Source organism: Schistocerca serialis, chromosome 12, assembly GCF_023864345.2.
Source record: "Schistocerca serialis cubense isolate TAMUIC-IGC-003099 chromosome 12, iqSchSeri2.2, whole genome shotgun sequence".
NCBI lineage: Eukaryota > Metazoa > Arthropoda > Insecta > Orthoptera > Acrididae > Schistocerca > Schistocerca serialis.
Genome location: NC_064649.1, coordinates 110,262,793 through 110,284,359, shown reverse-complemented (window position 1 = coordinate 110,284,359; position 21,567 = coordinate 110,262,793). Strand labels below are relative to the sequence as shown.

Sequence of the window (21,567 nt, the reverse complement as noted above, 5' to 3'; positions counted from 1 at the left end):
ATCAACATATATGTCACCCTCACCCTTTTCCTTGTATACACGTAATAGACGTAAGATATCTGTTAATGAAACTGTTTTTATATGGATTAAAGGTAAAGGTACTTGTGAATATGTGAAATTTGTAGGAGATTGTACATTGTATTTTCACAAATAAATTGAATTGTAGCGTAGCCCTGAATTCTGTAGCGTAGCTGAGAACCGGGGCGCGTACATCTCGAATCTGTCTGAGGCACCTTGCAACTTTTCGCACGGCTCCCCCTGTCAGAGGTTCGAGTCCTCCCTCGGGGATGGCTGTGTGTGTGTTGTCCTTAGCGTAAGTGAATTTAACTTAGATTAAGTAGTGTGAAAGCCTACGTTGTTGTTGTTGTGGTCTTCAGTCCTGAGACTGGTTTGATGCAGCTCACCATGCTACTCTATCCTGTGCAAACTTCTTCATCTCCCAGTACTTACTGCAACCCACATCCTTCTGAATCTGCTTAGTGTATTCATCTCTTGGTCTCCCTCTATGATTTTTACCCTCCACACTGCCCTCCAATGCTAAATTTGTGATCCCTTGATGCCTCAGAACATGTCCTACCAACCGGTCCCTTCTTCTTGTCAAGTTGTGCCACAAACTTCTCTGCTCCCCAATTCTATTCAATACCTCCTCATTAGTTATGTGATCTACCCATCTAATCTTCAGCATTCTTCTGTAGCACCACATTTCGAAAGCTTCTATTCTCTTCTTGTCCAAACTATTTATCGTCCATGTTTCACTTCCATACATGGCTACACTCCATACAAATACTTTCAGAAACGACTTCCTGACACTTAAATCTATACTCGATGTTAACAAATTTCTCTTCTTCAGAAACGCTTTTCTTGCCATTGCCAGTCTACATTTTATATCCTCTCTACTTCGACCATCATCAGTTATTTTGCTCCCCAAATAGCAAACCACCTTTACTACTTTAAGTGCCTCATTTCCTAATCTAATTCCCTCAGCATCACCATACTTAATTCGACTACATTCCATTATCCTCGTTTTGCTTTTGTTGATGTTCATCTTGTAACCTCCTTTCAAGACACTGTCCATTCCATTCAACTGCTCCTCCAAGTCCTTTGCTGTCTCTGACAGAATTACAATGTCATCGGCGAACCTCAAAGTTTGAATTTCTCCTCCACGGATTTTAATACCTACTCCGAATTGTTCTTTTGTTTCCTTTACTGCTTGCTCAATATACAGATTGAATAACATCGGAGAGAGGCTACAACCCTGTCTCACTCCCTTCCCAACCGCTGCTTCCATTTCATGTCCCTCGACTCTTATAACTGCCATCTGGTTCCTGTACAAATTGTAAATAGCCTTTCGCTCCCTGTATTTTACCCCTGCCACCTTTAGAATTTGAAAGAGAGTATTCCAGTCAACATTGTCAAAAGCTTTCTCTAAGTCTACAAATGCTAGAAACGTAGGTTTGCCTTTCCTTAATCTTTCTTCTAAGATAAGTCGTAAGGTCAGTATTGCCTCACGTGTTCCAATATTTCTACGGAATTCAAACTGATCTTCCCCAAGGTAGGCTTCTACTAGTTTTTCCATTCGTCTGTAAAGAATTCGCGTTAGTATTTTGCAGCTGTGGCTTATTAAACTGATTGTTCGGTAATTTTCACATCTGTCAACACCTGCTTTCTTTGGGATTGGAATTATTATATTCTTCTTGAAGTCTGAGGGTATTTCGCCTGTCTCATACATCTTGCTCACCAGACGGTAGAGTTTTGTCTGGACTGGCTCTCCCAAGGCCGTCAGTAGTTCTAATGGAATGTTGTCCACTCCTGGGACCGAGGAATTCAGCAGTTTTGTCCCATACGAACTTGTGACCTCCCTCTTACTAATCGGCATATCGTGCTTGGGATATTAAATATGACCGTCTATTGCTTGGACTTTTTTTAACTGTGTAAGGCTATCTTTCCCGAAGAATTGATACCGATAAGTAGGAGGAAAGTATACAACCCACCCTTCTGATGGAAAGTCTATTAAAAATAAAAGTAATTAAACCGAACAGGGCTATAATTTGGAAAATGAAAGTTATTTTGTGCATTCACTCACGAACAACGCTGGACAGAAATGGGTACCACTGGTCATGAATCCAAAAGTTACACTAATGAACGGAAAGGAAGTAATTAACGGTCGACAGCGCACTACAGCAATTTACATCCAAAATCCTGTACAAGATGATGGGAAAGAAAAACATGTATTATTGAACACTGACATGTATGTAATGATAAAGAAAACTGAGAAATCACTCTTACGTTATGTTTGGCATTAAATTTTGAAAAAGGCAATCGAGTAATGATTTGAAAATATGCAATTAAACTGTATGTTAGTACTGAACTTCGTTACGTGAATAATGACTTTCAGTGACCTCAACATAATGTCATCAAAGAAATTTAGAAAAAAAACAAGCACTTTTTTACATTGCCGTTACTTATTTTGCAAATTGGATTTCATATTATTGTCTGAACAACTGAGCCTTTTTTACTGACTTGAACAGAATTAAATACTAGAATATGTACCAAATCAAACAGCCATGTGCTCCAAGTTATATGTAAAATAAATAAAACTTACGCACTCTTAATTTGTGCATTTAACTTTATATTTGGATTTTTTCCAGTGATTGATTCTCAAACTTGAAAAATGAAATTGCTTTACTTTAGTCATATACTGAAGCCTCTGTTGTACAACAGTTAATTGAATGTAGACTGAGGCTAAAATTTTTCAAAGAGTAATTATTCATTAATAAACTGGCTGTAACTATTCAATTGGTTTCTTATAACACTCAGTTAACGTATTAGGGGAAAAAAGGAACAAGGATCCTGCTTCGTAACAAGGTCTGGGGGCAATGAGGGCACAATCTCCCTGAGTTTAACTGATTATTATTTAAATAAATCTTATCAATTAAATCACATACAGTTGTGCTGCTGGGTTAGCCGTTAATACTTTCTACCAGTGAACAGTCTTACTTCAGTGCTGTGGATACGACGAAACTCGGAGCCGACGACGAAACTGTGATGCTGGAACCGCTGCTGTTGTTGAAGACGGTAGCATCCTGTGGGGCCACGGCTAATTACAGGAACGGGCAATCGTAATTAATACAGCCTCTTCCGCCCGTCCACTGTTCGTACTCCTGCTCTAGACGTCTGGCCGGCAGAGCGTACATGATGCCGCCGAAAATGGTACTGTCTACTGCGAGAGCGTTAACACCACACTTCCGCACACTACAAGCGCTGGAATCAGTCTCCCGCTCTCTCCGCGGGCTCTGTGCAACAACTCCCTACCCAAAGATTTTACAACGCACAGGCACTGCTATTATCAAGCCCCTATCACGCCGTAGCGGAGAAGCGAGGCAACTGTCCCCCAGTTGAAGCAGCTGATCGCCGCCATTTCCAGGCATGAATCCTAGTACTGGGGTTGTGATTTGAAGTATATGAGACGCAACAAGAGCAAGCACAAATTAAACACATGTTTGTCTAAAAAAATACTGAGTATTCGAGTCTATTTTAAAAGTATACTTAAATGAATGAAGTTTCCTAATTTCCGAAATACGTCTGCATAGAGACGCGAAATTTAAGAATATAAGGCTTTTTCCTGACAAGGTGGAGCGAGTTTACATCGAGCTATTTGCATTAGATAATTACACGAAACTTTGAAAGTAGCAGACAGTATGATTATTATTTAAAACAAATACTAACAAAGAGATAGAGGGGCTGGCCAGTACTTACCTCAGCTCAGTACAGCCGATATATACACATAAAACAGAATTGAAAATTTACATTCCTAGCTTTCGGAACAAATGTTCCTTCATCGGGGAGGAGAGAGGGGAAAGAAAGGGAAGAAGGGAAAGGAGATTCAGTTACTCACAACCTTCATTGTTTTGTCCCTTTTGTTAGCTATCACTTACGTGTGTCATCTTAACACTTTCTCTTCTTCAGTGTTTTATGGTTGTGAGTAACTGAATCTCCTTTCCCTTCTTCCCTTTCTTTCCCCTCTCTCCTCCCCGATGAAGGAACATTTGTTCCGAAAGATAGGAATGTAAATTTTCAATTCTGTTTTATGTGTATCTATCGGCTGTACTGAGCAGAGGTAAGTACTGGCCAGCCTCTCTATCTCTTTGTTAGTATTCGTTTCACATCTTTATATGAGATTTTCCATTAATCATTTTGATTATCATTTAATTCACATAATTTCCTGTTAGGTCCTGTTTGCTTTTTGCCGACTACTGTGTACATTTTGCACGCTTACTTTTGTTTAGCACAGTATTGTCTACACTCGAATTTTGGTATAATTAATTGTAATAACCCATATAACTTTAAATACCGTAGGAATTTCAGTCGCACATTAGTTTTTAACACTGATAGCACCTCTGCAAGTGGTTGAATTTGCAACATTTGATCAAATATTTGACCATTTACTAAGTATAAACACCACCTGACAACACATGTTAAGCATCTAAACGCAGTTATTCGACCTATCTCTGATTCATACGTAATATATATTTGATTAAAAATCTAAATACCTATCATGTGCCTAGTTCCTCATTCAGTTCAACTTAGTACATTAACGCTGTTCGTGTTTTTAGTAATTTGTATGCAAATACAATATAAGTACTTGACATGCAACAAAGTACCTTTGTCTGTAATCTAACACGGCAACTTTTTCCCTATGTAACTTGCAATTTTTGTAGCAGAAAGTTTATTAGATACAGTATAAGGTGTAAATATAGACAACAGGTTAGGGTATAGAACAATCTGCTGTCACCTACATTTAGCATTTGCATTAATTGGCTTTGCAAACACTATACCTTTTTCAAATGAGTTGGAAATCCAAATACTGTCGGTATAGCATCGTCCTTAAGTTGACGTGTATTTACATAATATCCCATGTAACAATTCTCTTCAAAATGAAGAGAGCACAGTAAATGATTTGCTGTCGGTTGTAAGTTCTCTCTCTGAGTAGCAACAACCCATTTCCGATTTAGAAAATCATTTGTAAGGAGAAACCTCAACCATAGCAAAAGCTCATGATGTGTTATTTCTCCATGAAAATATTATATACAAGTAACAGAAAGTAACAAACAACCAGATATGAGTGACCTGTGAAATGTAACATAGTTTCCGTCTTCGTCTTTGCTTCCATTCTTACTGTTACAATTACAAGCAGCACACGAACGAACCATGTTTACGCACTGTTTCCCTGCAAATCACGTTCGATGTGGGGACGCGACACTAGCGCCAATGCGCGGTCTAGTTTTTATTTAGTAAATCTATGGCTATTATCGTTGTTAGTCGATGCAAATAACAATTCCTTTGGCTTTTTCCCAGAGCTTATAAGTTTCGCAGTAAAACACAGATAAATACAAAGAAACGTCAGTCCGCAGCTCGTGGTCGTGCGGTAGCGTTCTCGCTTCCCGCACCCGGGTTCTCGGGTTCGATTCCCGGCGGGGTCAGGGATTTTCTCTGCCTCGTGATGACCTGGTGTTGTGTGATGTCCTTAGGTTAGTTAGGTTTAAGTAGTTCTAAGTTCTAGGGGACTGATGACCATAGATGTTAAGTCCCATAGTGCTCAGAGCCAATGAAACGTCAACAGACTTCTACCTAAACGTACACATACAGCGAAGCAATGTTCTTACCTATTAAAAGAAAGCATATAAATTAAAAATATTTACATACAATTAAAAAAAAGTTATACGAGGGCCGTTCAGAAAGTAACCTCCGGTTGATTTAAAAAAATACACCAAGTTAAATAAAAATATTTTAATATATACATCTTACAACTACATCTTTGCACTACTTCTCTACATAGTCTCCATAGCGATTGAGGCACTTATCGTATCTCTTCACAAGCTTTGAAATTCCTTCTGCATAAAAATCACCCGCTTGTGCCTGGAGCCAGCCTGTGACCGCATCTTTGAGCTCTTCGTCGTCATAAAACCGCTGTGACCCGAGCCATTTCTTCAAATGCATGAAGAGGTGATAATCACTTGGCGCCAGGTCTGGGCTGTAAGGTGGATGGTTGATAACGTCCCACTTGAAGGACTCAAGAAGGGCCGTTGTTCTGCGAGCAGAGTGAGGACGGACGTTATCGTGCAAAAAAACGATACCGGAAGTCAGCATACCACGGCGTTTGTTCTGTATAGCCCGTCGTAACTTTTTTATTGTTTCACAGTACACGTCTTGATTAATGGTCGTACCACGTTCCATGAATTCAACCAACAACACCCCTTTGGCATCCCAAAACACCGTTGCCATCAGTTTTCTGGCAGAAAAATCTTGCGGGGCTTTTCTTGGTTTGGTAGGCGAATTTGAATGTGCCCACATCTTTGATTGTTCTTTTGTCTCAGGGTTTACGTACTTAATCCAGGTTTTGTCACCGGTCACGATTCTGTTTAACAATAATTCTCCTTCGTCCTCATAACGTGACAGAAAGTCTAATGCAGAGGCCATTCTTTGAGTTTTGTGGTGGTCGGTAAGAATTTTGGGCACCCATCGTGCACAGAACTTACGGTAACCCAATCTTGCTGTCACTATCTCGTACAAGAGAGTCTTAGAAATCTGTGGAAAACCAGTAGACAACTCCGACATTGAGAAACGTCGATTTTCACGAACTTTTGCATCAACTGTCTGAACGAGTTCGTCACTCACCAATGATGGTCTACCACTCCTCTCTTCATCATGAACGTTTTCTCGTCCACTTTTAAATAAACGTACCCATTCACGGACAACTCCTTCACTCATAACTCTTGGTCCGTACACGGCACAAAGCTCACGATGAATAGCTGCTGCAGAATATCCTTTGGCTGTAAAAAACCTTATGACAGCACGCACTTCACATTTGGCGGGGTTTTCTATTGCAGCACACATTTCAAACTGGCACAAAAACTAAACTAGCGCAGGTACGACGTTCACTCGACCACGGCTTGATGCCGACTGACCTGTTGAGTGCGTGAACGCACAGATGGCGTCGCTACTCCCCCCACAACCCGCACTGTGAGCAATCGGAGGTTACTTTCTCAACCGCCCTTGTATATCGGTAGCAGGTGCCATGCATCCTGCATTTTCGGTGTTACAAGCTTACCACCACGACGCCATCACTCCTGGTTGGACGACAGTCAAGTTGGTATCCCATCACTGTCTGGGGCGCTCACTTCGAAGCGTGACTCATCACTGAAGACAACTCTACTCCAGTCAATGAGATTCCGGGCTGACAACTGGGAGTGATGGCCTAGGGTGCCATCTGTTTTCATAGCAGAATCCCTCCTACTGGTTGTCATCAGGAGTGTCCGTACAGCATAGCGGCACGTCGACGGTATTCTATACCTAGTTTTGTTGTCCTTCATGGTAAGCCGTCCTGGGCTTACTTTTCAGCAAGATAACGCCCGCCCACACATGACAAGAGTTTCTACTGCTTGTCTTCGTACTTTCCATACCCTATCTTGACCAACAATGTCGCCAGGTCTCTCCCCAACTGGCAACGTTTGAAACATTATGGGCAAGTCCGTCGAACCAGCTAGGCATTTTGACGGCCTAACGCGCACTTGGACATAATCTGGCACAATAGCCCAATGGAAGACATCCATAAACTCTATCAGTCAAACCGCTCGTACAAGAGGAATTGGTGGGCCAACCGATTATTGACTCGCTCAGTTTCTGAAACTCGCTGCCTTGAATAAAGCAACCAATTTTTTTTGGAACTCTAATCATTTCTTTGTCTGTACATGTACATTATATCTACGGATTTCCGTCCTATTCAGATAATTCCTTCTTAGTGCATCTTTTTTTCTGTCTTAGAGTGTACTATCTCGTTGTCACAATGATAATTAATTAAATAAATTAAACATTGATGATTATCGGTGTCGTATTCATCCCCTGCGTCTAGAGTAAGTCTCATGTACAAGTGCGATAATGTATTCCAAATGTATCCCCATCAGAGCAGAAATTGAAAGGAAAAAGATGCATGTTCATGCTTGACGATAACGATTACGATAAAATAACATCATACCAATAGCATTGTGATATCCATGTACGTTAAAAAGCGAAATGGGGAGGATATCTGATAAATGAATAATTTTTAGATATAATCAATAAATACCACATCATATAAAATTATACGGGGTGTTCAGAAAGTCTCTCCGCAGTGCCGTATGATTGTTAGCCGCGCGTGCCGTTATGATTGTTCGCCTGCCTGGGTTACTTCCCTTCAAGTGGACTCTCCCAACATTCCACTGTTTCGTTTATCTCAGCCAGCGTCAGTAGTATCGTTGGTGTGTGTCGTTACGTGTTGATGTGGACGTTTAAGTTTAGTTCCTTTTTTCGCCTGTTTCGTTTTTGTCACTGTTAACCATTGAAGAACGCGTGTTTTCAGTCGTACAAGTGTTCAAAGCTGGCGGTAAATACACTGTTTCAGTTCGTCAAACATTTAACTCAGTTTTCCCGGAGACAACACTCCCACATCGCGATACAGTGGAAGGTTTAAGTAACAAATTTCAAAGTAGGGGTTCAGTGACAGATGCACCGAGAAGTGGTCGTCCTAGCGTTTTGTCTGAGGATAAACTACTCGATATTTCCGATAAAATGTCCATGAGTCCGAACAAGTCAGTAAGAAAACTCGCCCAGGAAATCGATGTTAGGGTCGTAAGGCCCACACAGCTGTAAGGAAAAAATTAGAGCTTTTCCCATACAAAGTGACAGTCGTACAAGAACTGAAAAATACTGATCATGGCATGAGACTGCATTATTGTCAATGGTTCAAAAATTTCGTTCAACGAAATGGAAGGGATATTCTTAATGAAACGTTTTTCACTGATGAGGCGTGGTTTAATTTATCCGGGTACATGAACTCGCAAAATTCTCGTATGTGGAGTACTGAAAATGCATTGTGTATTCATAAGGAACGACTTCATTCTGTGTTGGATTGCAATTTCTAGACGTCGGATTGTGGGTCCCATATTTTTCAACGAAACAATAAAAGCACAACGTTACTGCAGTGATATTTTGTACCCATTCACAGGAGAACTTAAGTGAAATGCTGATCGGTTATTTTCAACAAGATGGTGCAACCGAGCATACAGCTCGCGTTTCAATGACACTGCTTGCTGATGTTTTTGGTGCTCGCATAGTTTCACAGGGACTTTGGGCTCCACGATCGCCTGACCTAACACAATCTGACTTTTTCTTCTGGGGTGCAGCGAAAGCAACTGTCTATAAAAACTGTCCAAAATCCATCGATAAACTGAAAACTGCTTCTGTTACAGAAGAAATGTTACAGATTGTGTTTGGTTCAAAATGGTTCAAATGGTTCTGAGCACTAAGGGACTTAACATCTGTGGTCATCAGTCCCCTAGAACTTAGAACTACTTAAACTTAACTAACCTAAGGACATCACACACATCCATGCCGGAGGCAGGATTCGAACCTGCGACCGTAGCAGTCGCGCGGTTCCGGACTGCGCGCCTAGAACCGCGAGACCACCGCGGCCGGCCTTGTGTTTGGAAACATGATCAGACGAATTGAATTGTGTATTCAACAACAGGGGGGACACTTTCACCATTTAATGCCCTAATTTCTAAGTAAAAATAAATATCCAATAAATTAAGAACTTCTATTTCACTGGCTTTCATTTCGGTATATTCACTGCGGCATACGGCACGCGCGGCTAACAATCATACGGCACTGCGGAGAGACTTTTTGAACGCCCCGTAGATACAGCTGTATTACTAGAACGAGTTCCAAAACGAGTGCTTTCCATTGTTTTTTATCTTAACTATTCTATGTTATAAAACTATTGTTGTTGTTGTACACCTCAATCCGAAGAATCGTTTGACGCAACTCTCCATCCTACTCTATCCTGTGCGAGTCTCTCCATCTGCGAGTAACTAGTGTGTCCTACATCCCTCAGAATCTGTTTAGTGTATTCATCTCTTGGTCCCCCTCTACGATTGTTGCCTCCCACACTTCCCTCCAACACTAAATTAGTGATCTCTTGATGCCTCAGAATGTGTCCTACCAACCGATCCTTTGTTCTAGTCAGAATGTGTGACAAATTTCTTTTTTCCCCAATTCTGTCCAGTACATCCCCATTAGTTCTAAAAATGCTTTGCCTGATTGTGGATATTCCCGTAGATTTCATCTGTGGAAGTGTTTCCTGTAGTACAGTAACTGTACATTCCACAACGCTGCGCTTTCCTCGTAAAAACTAATTCAGTGCACAACTTTTTCCTGAGTCCACTTCCTGGAAGCTTTCTTTGCTAGTTTTTTTGCCGACACATCGCTGACATTCACTCACAGTGTGTACCCATCGAGACATTTTCACACTGCGCAGTAACAGCTCGACAATCAGAGCACAATGCTGCAGAGGCTGTGACAGAACACGATTTTTGAAATAAAAACCATGTAGCTAAAGCGTGATTAAGAAAAACGTTGATGCCTGTTAATACATTAGAATATCTTAAAGCTTAATTTAAAGCAACTTAGTAATAAGATATCTAATACATAAGTAGAACCAACTTCCAAACATCAGCGTACGTGTGCTACAGCTTCTCACCAATCATCGCGTTTGTGTTTTTTTACATCAGGTTTATTCTTATGATGAACGGTGTATAGTTTCAAGTGTCCCGACAATGGCGGCACACTTTTAGAGAGCGATTCATTGCATTGTTAGTGTGGCGCAGTGGATAGCGCTGAAGTGTGCCGTTCATATTCTTTAATTAATGTGAGGTTGTGAGCGACGTGTGGATGCTATTATTTCTTTCTGCGCAACGGATTAATCTGAGATGTACGCTTTACCACGTGGCTCCTGCAAGATGCAATTTCCACCCCCACACTACTACAGAAGTCAGACAGACGCTCCTAACGTTCTAAAGAGAAATGCCTGAAAAACTTTCAGCAATAAATATCTTCTGGAGTCGTCCGCTGTAAGGAAAAGACACAAAAATTCACAAAATTTCTTACGTAACTAGTGGGATACTTGCGTACTGGAGTAGTGCTAGCTAGTGTAAGAAAAACATGAAACTAACGAAAATTATAATTTTTTTTATGCAAAAATTCTGAGAAATCACAATGGCACTTTTAGTTATGGACTGAACAAGTTATTTCCGAGTTCCTTTCGGAATATGAAGTTACCTCTTAAGGATAGGATTCGCTAATGAAATTTCTATACAAAATTTAAGATTGTTATTGACTTGGCAGAATGGCTGAGAGGCGCGCCTACTCAACTTGAATAATTATCCTTTAGAATGTTGCTAGGTACACTCGAAGCTGTCGCGTGTGAAATGCAGTGAAGTGTACTGTTGTGGAGGAAATTTGGGGCTTGCAAGAGCTGAAGCGCACAATACCGTAAGCTGCGATGACTGCTGCCTGCGCCGCTCACTGCTGACAAATAAGATAACTCTCGTTCTATCTGGATTGACCTTCGGCAGTCAAACTGTCCCTACACCTTGATGAAGTCAAGGAGTCCTATTCGCCCCTAGTCTAACTATTGGCGTGGTACACCGGTCAGATAACCAGTCCACCGCGATGCCACTCAAAAATTCGCTCCCAGGCGTTTAACTATAACTCTGTACGTTCACACCGCACAGTAAGTGTGTCGGCCAACACAGTGAACAACGCTTCATCGCAAGGACTCAATATAGAGTCTCACTTCGATTCGCTCTCGACAGAGGTGCTCTCCTAGTGAAGTACTGAGGAGAGACTTGTTCCTCGCTCCAAGAGTGACAACGGAACGGCCCATCTTCATGCCAGACATGAAGGGGTATATCTTTCGGTCTCTTCCATTACTCCTTCAGCTCAAGGCATCAGGAATATCGTCTGCCAACCAGGATTGCTCTTCTAAATTGGGGGAATGACGTTTCGTTTAAGGCGACCAATCTGGAAATCTGTAGCATCGGCGTTTGGCGTTTGGTGTCTCCCTATGAAAACCTCTGAAACTGCATGCTATGTTTGTAAAGAATGCGTAGGCTGGGAGCTCCCACTCAATGTAGCGGAATTTGCTTCTAAGCCGAACATGGGGTCGTTCTCCCTTTCACTCGGGCAAACGCAGGCTGCTCCACGGGTGGTCGCCGGCCTACATAGATAGGTTGACTCGTCCTCTAAAGGGACCGGCCTCCCGGCGTGCGGTCTGCCTCTCCCGAAGTAAAAGCTTTTGTGACCGTCATGCCTTGAATGTGTGTGTGTATGCCAGCCTCGAGTATTTCAACCTCGGTGTGCACTTGCGATTTATTTGTTATTTGCATATCGCTTACATGAATTCATACAACATTGACTTTATCTTATCGAGTTCGGGTTTGAATGAAGCGCCTTGATGTGCGGAACATGATTGTGAGGGCGGAATATGTAAGCAATGAAGGTCAGGAGACCACGACATCTTACAAGGTCGAGCCTCTGAAGTCATAATTTTTTTTTACTTTCTTATGCTAATTATATATACACGTCAAAAAAAGTTTTGCATCACCCCAGTTCCCAGAATTCCCGAACCTGTACAGAAAATTGGAATAGATATAAACATAAAATTCATTTCCGCCCTTTTTACTGCTCATGAAACCACACAATGCGTATTGTACAGCCATACATGACACCTTCAGAGGTGGTGGACCAGATTACTGTATACATTGGTACCTCTAATACCCAATAGCACGTCCTCTTGCATTGAGGCATGCCTGTATTCGTCGTCGCCACTACGCACAAGTTCATCAAGGCACTGTTGGTCCACATTGGCCCACTCCTCAACGGCGATTCGGCGTAGACCCCTCAGAGTGGTTGGTGCGTAACGTCATCCATAAACAGCGCGGTTCAATCTATAAGAGGCATGTTCGATAGGGTTCATGGCTGGAGAACATGCTGGCCACTTTAGTCGAGCGATGTCGTCATCCTGATGGAAGTCGTTCACGAGATGTGCACGTTGGGGGTACGAAATGTCGTCCATGAAGACGAATGCCTCGCCAATATGCTGCCGATGTGGTTGCGCTATCGGTCGGACGATGGCAATCATGTACAGCCATTACGGCGCCTTCCATGACCACCAGCGGCGTACGTCGACCCCACATAATGCTACCCAAAAACAGCAGGGAGCCGCCACCTTGCTGCACTCGCTGGACAGAAGGCGTTCAGCCTGACCGAGTTGCCTCCGAACATGTCTCCGAGGATTGTCTGGTTGAAGGCATTCGTGACACTCATCGGTGAAGAGAACGTGATGCCAATTCTGGGCGGTCCATTCGGCATGTTGTTGGGTCTATTTGTACCGCAGTTGTGAAGATGGAGCCGCCATGGACGTCAGGAGTGAAGTTCCGCTTCATGCAGCCTATTGCACACAGTTTGATTCGTAAGAAAATGGTGGCGTTGCTGTCAGGGTTCCTCCGAGCCATAATCCGTAGGCAGTGGTCATCCACTGCATTCGTAGCCCTTGGGTGGCCTGAGCGAGGCATGTCATCGACAGTTTCTGTCTCACTGTATCTCCTCCATGCCTGAACAACATCGCCTTGGTTCATTCCGAGCGCCTGGACACTTCCCTTGTTGAGAGTCCTTCCTGGCACAAAGTAACAATGCGGAGGCGATCGAACCGCGGTATTGACCGTCTAGGCATGGTTGAACTACAGACAACACGAGGCGTTTGTCTCCTTCCTGGTGGAATGACTGGAACTCATCGTCTAATAGGCGCTGCTCATGCATGGTTGTTTACATCTTTGGGCAGGTTTAGTGACTTCTCTGAACAGTCAAAGGGAATGTGTCTGTAATACAATATCCACAGTGAACGTCTATCTTCGAGTTCTGGGAACTGGGGTGATGCAAAACTTTTTTGATGTGTGTATAAAAGGCCATACAGATCAACCTACTAGAAAGGATCGCTGGCCAGACAGGACTCAGGATCTCGAAAGAGAAGACCAAATTCATGACAAGTGACAAATACGGACCACAGTTCCTTGAAACAGAGATTGGACGGATTGAGAGGGTAAAAAAATTCAAATACCGTTTTCAAGCCATACAACAGGACGGACTGGAGAAAGCTGCTGTGGCGGACTGAATGCCAAAAACGGAGAACTTACGGATTAACTAAAAACATTTACAACAAAAAGTGCATCGCTTGGAATGCCAAAATAAAGCGCTGCAATACTGTGGTAAAAACATAGTGTCTGTATGCCCGTGAGTGCCTCTCAATGAAGTTGGCAAAGCTGGAGATACTTGAAAGAAGAATATTACAGAAAATCGTGAGTCCAACCCAGGTTGAAACTGGCTGGAAACTTCGGAGCAATAATGAAATTTACAAAGAGGTGGGGGAACCGCGGAGACTATGAAAAAGCAGAAGTTAACATTTCTAGGATATTTGTACAGAATGGACAAAACCAGACTAACCAAAAAGATATTCGACTACCAGCGGAGAAAGAAGACAACAACGACTTGGATTAAGGAAGCTCGTAAAGATCTGGAAAGGTTCAACATTCAGGAAGTTCAGAAGTTAAATAGGGATACATTTTGGACCATGATTTAAAAATTTGTAATGATTTCAAGTCCAAAAAGCTAAGAAGACTGGAAGAGCCTTGACGGATGAACAGAATCAACAGCATAGCGTCCATGCGAAGGAGCATTGGAGAAATAGGAAACTTAGGACAAAGACGAAATGGAATTGTAGCGTGATTCTAAATGTTCAATTCCCAAATAAAAAAAAGCAATGTACTGAATACAGAGCATCGCACATCCCAAACCCCTAAGGACAGAAACTTGAAATTTGGAGAGGGTGTTGATCTTATACTGTAGGCGTCGTTTAAGAAGGGATTTTTCGAAATTCCAGCCTTAAGGGATTGAAATAGGGGATGAAAGGTTGAAAATATGTGGACACTAAGGCAATTTTGAAACTAGGCCTACGAAAATTGGTATTTGCTTTCTCGGTCAAAGAAACATGTTTTTCCACATTTTTGCAGTTTAGCCCTTATGGTGGTGAAAAACTGTGTGAAACCTTTTTTTTAAGTAAATCATTATTAAAGAACTACTAAGGTATTTTTAAAATTGCAGCTATGAAAACTGGTTACAAATTAAAAATAAGTGTTTCAATGTTTTTGGAAATTCAGCCCCTAAGGGGGTGACATAGGAAATGAAATCTTTATGAAGTATTTCATTAAGAAAGCATTTTATAGATAAATCTGTGAAAATTTGAATTTGGCTTCTCAGTAAAAAATAAAAAATACTTGTTTCACTGATTTGGAAATTCAACCCCTGCTGGAGTGAAATAGGGGATGAAACTTTTTATGGAAATATTTCGTTATGCAAGCACTTTTGAAGCTAAAGCTAAGAAAATTTCAATTTTCCTTCTCTGTTAGAAATTTTAAAAAATGACACATTTCACGGCTTTTGAAAATTCGACTCCTAAGGAAGTTCAATAGGAGGTGTATGTTCAATGAGAAGTTTTTCTTGTGAAAGCATTTTTTAAAGCTAAGTCTATGGTAACCAGTATTTACGAGTAGCTTCTCTGTTAGAAATGAAAGATCATGTGTTTCACTGTTTTTGGGAGTTCAAACCCAAAGGCGTGGAATAGGGGTGAAGATTTTTAAGAAAGTATTTCGATGTACTATAAAACTTTAAAGGTAAATATATGAAATTTGCTATTTCACTACACGTTCCCATATAAAGAAATATGTGTCAGGGCACGAAAGTTTCTATGGAAATATGACCACAAGAACGCAAAACCCATGATTAATAAAAATCTTGGACTCCAGCTGCCAGTATCGCTTTTTGGTCAGAAGTGCATTCAGAAACGACCTTACTTCTGTGGGCTTAATTGCCGTGAAAATTTTAGATGGTGCTGCAATTTGTGAATAACATAAGAATTGGATTAAATAAAAACAAATCTAAAATCTGAGCTGACCGTACAGTCTACGCGAGGGAACCGAGCTAGTTTTGGATAAAATCTGCATCCTCGACTGATTTCACGAAACAACTGTTCACAAATTTGTAGGCCCTGGATTCAGTAATTAGGTTTCAAGTTATCGCGAAGCCTGAAAAGCGTACAGATGTAACCGAAGTTGATGGAGCGTTCTTTGAACGCTGTGACGTACGAACTCCAATGACGAGGCAAGTTTTCGCACTGAATAACGAACACTGCGTTCGATAGCTTATCCGACGACAATATTTCGAGGCGAATGTAAAGAACGAGCACGGTCATTAGCCTTTTTCTTCAGAGCAGAACCGTACTCTTCAAAGTTCTGAACACTTATGTCACTTGAGTGTAACGACACAATTTGACCGTTAAATAGGATCTCGTAGTACCGCCGAAACTCCCTTTGTCGGGTATGTAACAATACTGGTATTATGGTGTTCTTGTTTATTAGATACTGTAGTTGAAGTTGCTAGTAGCTAGCAAGATTACACGCGTCTTCTACCATTCCCGAATACATTGATAAAATGTTTCTTTATAAATGTATAACAAAGTAGCCCCAATTTTAATTAACACCTGAAAATATTATAAAAATTTTTACACATATAAATGAATGTATATATTAATTGAACGAAACGATGTACTAATGAGACAATGTATTTTTAATTATTCATGAATTATTTTGTAAAAAAAGAATCTGTGTGTTAAAATGTGAAAAGCAAATGTAGTTGGTACATTCGTTTGTCTAGCGATATAAAAAAGCGGAACGCGATATGTTCGCTTTCTCTCCCTCTTTTGTCCTCCATTAGCGACACAAGCTGTGTAAATGTTACATGTGTAAATTGTACGCTTTTGTTGAATAATTATGTTAATTTGATGTTAAGTAGCCATGTTTCATTTGAAGATCCCTTTCGCCGCTATTCATGTTGCACTATGTGATTTTATTATACATTTTTTAAAATCCAGTTTCAGGCTGTATCGAAGAGAATTTGCTCGCGCATTGTTAGGTGGTCACGGCCGAACACTCCTAGTGTTCATTCGCCGTTTAATCCGTCAGGTTATAATTCATACGTTACTGAGATCATGTTCACCGATCTGTTTCTCTCAAAATCCAGGCAATGTTATTACGCGAACCGCGTAATATGTAGATCGGTCGTTGGCCTCCAAAGAATTCCGTCGAACAACGCACTCTCCGATCTGATGTACTGACGATGCCGGAAGGCAGAATTCAGCTTCATTAGAGAAGGGAGTAAAATTTTTCTGTGTTATGTTTTATCACTTCAGTAGTATTGCTTCCAGCAAGGCAAGGAAAATTCTGTAGTGTTCTCAACCAGTGCTTACCAGATATTCAATGCTTCCTTAGATGTCAGGTTTACCAGCAGAGATAAAACCTACTAAAATGCCATTTTAATTCATTAATTTATATCTATTTAACCAATAATAATATATCTTGTTTTTTACTTATTTTTAATTGAGAAACGATACACTATCCTTCGATGCACCCCCACGTATGGAACAGTGGGACTGTCCTACTATGAATTACCTCGAAGCAAACGGTCTATTGACACACAGTCAACTCGGATTTAGAAAACATCATTCTTGTGAAACACTACTAGCTCCTTACTCCCACGAAGTGTTGCGTGCTATTGACAAGGTATTTCAGATTGATTCCGTACTTCTGGATTTCCAAAAGACACTGTACCACACAAGCAGCTTGTAGTGAAATAGCGTGCTTATGGAATATCGTCTTAGTTATGTGACTGGATTCGTGATTTCCTGTCAGCGAGGTCAGAGTTCGTAGTAACTGACGGAATGTCATCGAGTAAAACAGATTTCTGGCGTTCTGCAAGGCAGAGTTATAGGCCCTTTGGTCTCCCTTATCTATATAAACGATTTGGGACACAATCTCAGGTTGTTTGGAGATGATACTGTCGTTTAGCGACTAATGAAGTCATCAGAAGAACAAAACAAATTGCAAAATTATTTAGAAAAGATATCTGTATGGTGCAAAAATTGGCAATTGAGCCTAAATAACGAAAAGCGTGAGGTAATTCTTTAAACTTCGTAACGCGATAAATGAGTCAAATCTAAAGACCGTAAATTCAACTAAATACCTAGGAATTATGATTACGAACAACCTGAATTGGAAGAAACACATAGAAAATGTTGTGGGGAAGGCTAACCAAAGACAGTTTTATTGGCAGAACACTTAGAAAATGTAACAGATCTACAGGGCTATTACAAATGATTTCATAAATTCACTGTAGCTCCATTCATTGACATATGGTCACGACACACTACAGATACGTAGAAAAACTCATAAAGTTTTGTTCGGCTGAAGCCGCACTTCAGGTTTCTGCCGCCAGAGCGCTCGAGAGCGCAGTGAGACAAAATGGCGACAGAAGCCGAGAAAGCGTATGTCGCGCTTGAAATGCACTCACATCAGTCAGTCATAACAGTGCAACGACACTTCAGGACGAAGTTCAACAAAGATCCACCAACTGCTAACTCCATTCGGCGATGGTATGCGCAGTTTGAAGCTTCTGGATGCCTCTGTAAGGGGAAATCAACGGGTCGGCCTGCAGTGAGCGAAGAAACGGTTGAACGCGTACGGGCAAGTTTCACGCGTAGCCCGCGGAAGTCGACGAATAAAGCAAGCAGGGAGCTAAATGAACCACAGCCGACGGTTTGGAAAATCTTACGGAAAAGGCTAAAGCAGAAGCTTTACCGTTTACAATTGCTACAAGCCCTGACACCCGATGACAAAGTCAAACGCTTTGAATTTTCGGCGCGATTGCAACAGCTCATGGAAGAGTATGTGTTCAGTGCGAAACTTGTTTTCAGTGATGAAGCAACATTTTTTCTTAATGGTGAAGTGAACAGACATAATGTGCGAATCTGGGCGGTAGAGAATCCTCACGCATTCGTGCAGCAAATTCGCAATTCACCAAAAGTTAACGTGTTTTGTGCAATCTCACGGTTTAAAGTTTACGGCCCCTTTTCTTCTGCGAAAAAAACGTTACAGGACACGTGTATCTGGACATGCTGGAAAATTGGCTAATGCCACAACTGGAGACCAACAGCGCCGACTTCATCTTTCAACAGGATGGTGCTCCACCACACTTCCATCCTGATGTTCGGCATTTCTTAAACAGGAGATTGGAAAACCGATGGATCGGTCGTGGTGGAGATCATGATTAGCAATTCATGTCATGGCCTCCACGCTCTCCCGACTTAACCCCATGCGATTTCTTGCTGTGGGGTTATGTGAAAGATTCAGTGTTTAAACCTCCTCTACCAAGAAACGTGCCAGAACTGCGAGCTCGCATCAACGATGCTTTCGAACTCATTGATGGGGACATGCTGCGCCGAGTGTAGGAGGAACTTGATTATCGGCTTGATGTCTGCCGAATCGCTAAAGGGGCACATATCGAACATTTGTGAATGCCTAAAAAAAGTTTTTGAGTTTTTGTATGTGTGTGCAAAGTATTGTGAAAATATCTCAAATAATAAAGTTATTGTAGAGCTGTGAAATCGCTTCAATCATTTGTAATAACCCTGTACTAAAGAGACCGTCCGTCCTCTTTTAGAATACTGTTGGGCGGTGTGGGATCCTTACCAGATGGTATTGACGGAGTACAACGAAAAAGTTCAAGTAACGGCAGCACGTATTGTATTACCGCGAAATAGGGGAGAGAGTATCACAGAAACGATTCAGGGTTTGGGATGAAAATCATTAAAATAAAGGCGTTTTTCGTTGCGGCGGAATCTTTTCACGAAATTTCAATTACCAATTTTCTCCTCCGAATGAGTATTTTGTTGACGCCGACCTACATGGGGAGAAAAGATCACCGTTATAAAATAAGGGAAATCGCAGCTTGCACGGAAAGATATAGGATTTCGTTTTATCCGCGCCCTGTACGAGATTGGAATAATAGATAATTCTGATGGTGCTTCGATGAACCCTCCGCCTGGCACTTAAATGTGATTTGCAGAGTAACCATGTAGACGTAGATGTAGGAATACTATTTTCGGTACCTGTCTACACTTTCTGCGAAAGCGGCGGCGTTCGACTGTTTCTTGTCACCGACTGTGGGGCGTCGGCTTCTTGGTTCCGAATCCTTTCAACTTTCAAACCATCTTCCAGAATGAATTTAGTTGCGTAAGTCAAAGAAATACGACAGCATAATAGCGTCGGTAGACTAGTAGTGAGCTGTTTCAACAGTTTGGCGCCTGTCCTGGCAGAGGGCATTTGTGACTGATCCATCGTCTCCATCACTCAACATTGACAGTAACTAAAATTTGTAAATAACGTTTACCGATGAATTGAATGATATTGTAATTATCATTAACAAATTCGCATTGCAAGTAACGTCATTAGAACGGCTAGAGCTGTATGTTAATATTCAGATAGTAAATATAAATAATTAATGATTCGCTTATTGGCGTCCAGCGTGGTAGGGGAATCCTCGCTGCTGCCTCTCTCTCTCTCTCTCTCTCTCTCTCTCTCTTTCTCTCTGCTGCAGTTCAACATTGCTCTTGCTAGCCCGGCCGTACTCACTCTGTGAGACCATATGGCGCGTCATTCGATGATTCTGCCTTGTGGTCCTACCACCTTGTTAGCCGCCCGTAACAAAATCTTCCCTTACTGTGCGTTAAAACATAGCAAAAAAATTTTCACCTTCACCTACGTCCTCTTCTATTTCCATAATATTGCCCGCAAATACATCGCCCTTGTATAAATCCTCTATATACTTCTTCTACCATTCTGCTTTCCCTTCTTCGCATACAACTGGTTTTCCATTTGAGCTCTTTTCTCCAAAGATCTCTTTAATTTTTCTGTAGGCAGTATCTATCTTACCCTTGGTGATATATGTCTCTACATCCTTTTTTCACACATATTTGTACTCATACACTCCTGGAAATTGAAATAAGAACACCGTGAATTCATTGTCCCAGGAAGGGGAAACTTTATTGACACATTCCTGGGGTCAGATACATCACATGATCACACTGACAGAACCACAGGCACATAGACACAGGCAACAGAGCATGCACAATGTCGGCACTAGTACAGTGTATATCCACCTTTCGCAGCAATGCAGGCTGCTATTCTCCCATGGAGACGATCGTAGAGATGCTGGATGTAGTCCTGTGGAACGGCTTGCCATGCCATTTCCACCTGGCGCCTCAGTTGGACCAGCGTTCGTGCTGGACGTGCAGACCGCGTGAGACGACGCTTCATCCAGTCCCAAACATGCTCAATGGGGGACAGATCCGGAGATCTTGCTGGCCAGGGTTGTTGACTTACACCTTCTAGAGCACGTTGGGTGGCACGGGATACATGCGGATGTGCATTGTCCTGTTGGAACAGCAAGTTCCCTTGCCGGTCTAGGAATGGTAGAACGATGGGTTCGATGACGGTTTGGATGTACCGTGCACTATTCAGTGTCCCCTCGACGATCACCAGTGGTGTACGGCCAGTGTAGGAGATCGCTCCCCACACCATGATGCCGGGTGTTGGCCCTGTGTGCCTCGGTCGTATGCAGTCCTGATTGTGGCGCTCATCTGCACGGCGCCAAACACGCATACGACCATCATTGGCACCAAGCCAGAAGCGACTCTCATCGCTGAATACGACACGTCTCCATTCGTCCTCCATTCACGCCTGTCGCGAC

General features: G+C 41.9%; 1 protein-coding gene across 1 annotated transcript in view; it reads left to right on the top strand.

Annotated features, from left to right (window-relative positions):
• The window catches only part of LOC126427975 (C3 and PZP-like alpha-2-macroglobulin domain-containing protein 8), an 829,074-nt gene that overhangs the window by 756,151 nt on the left and 51,356 nt on the right, over positions 1-21,567 (top strand). The window lies entirely within an intron of this gene.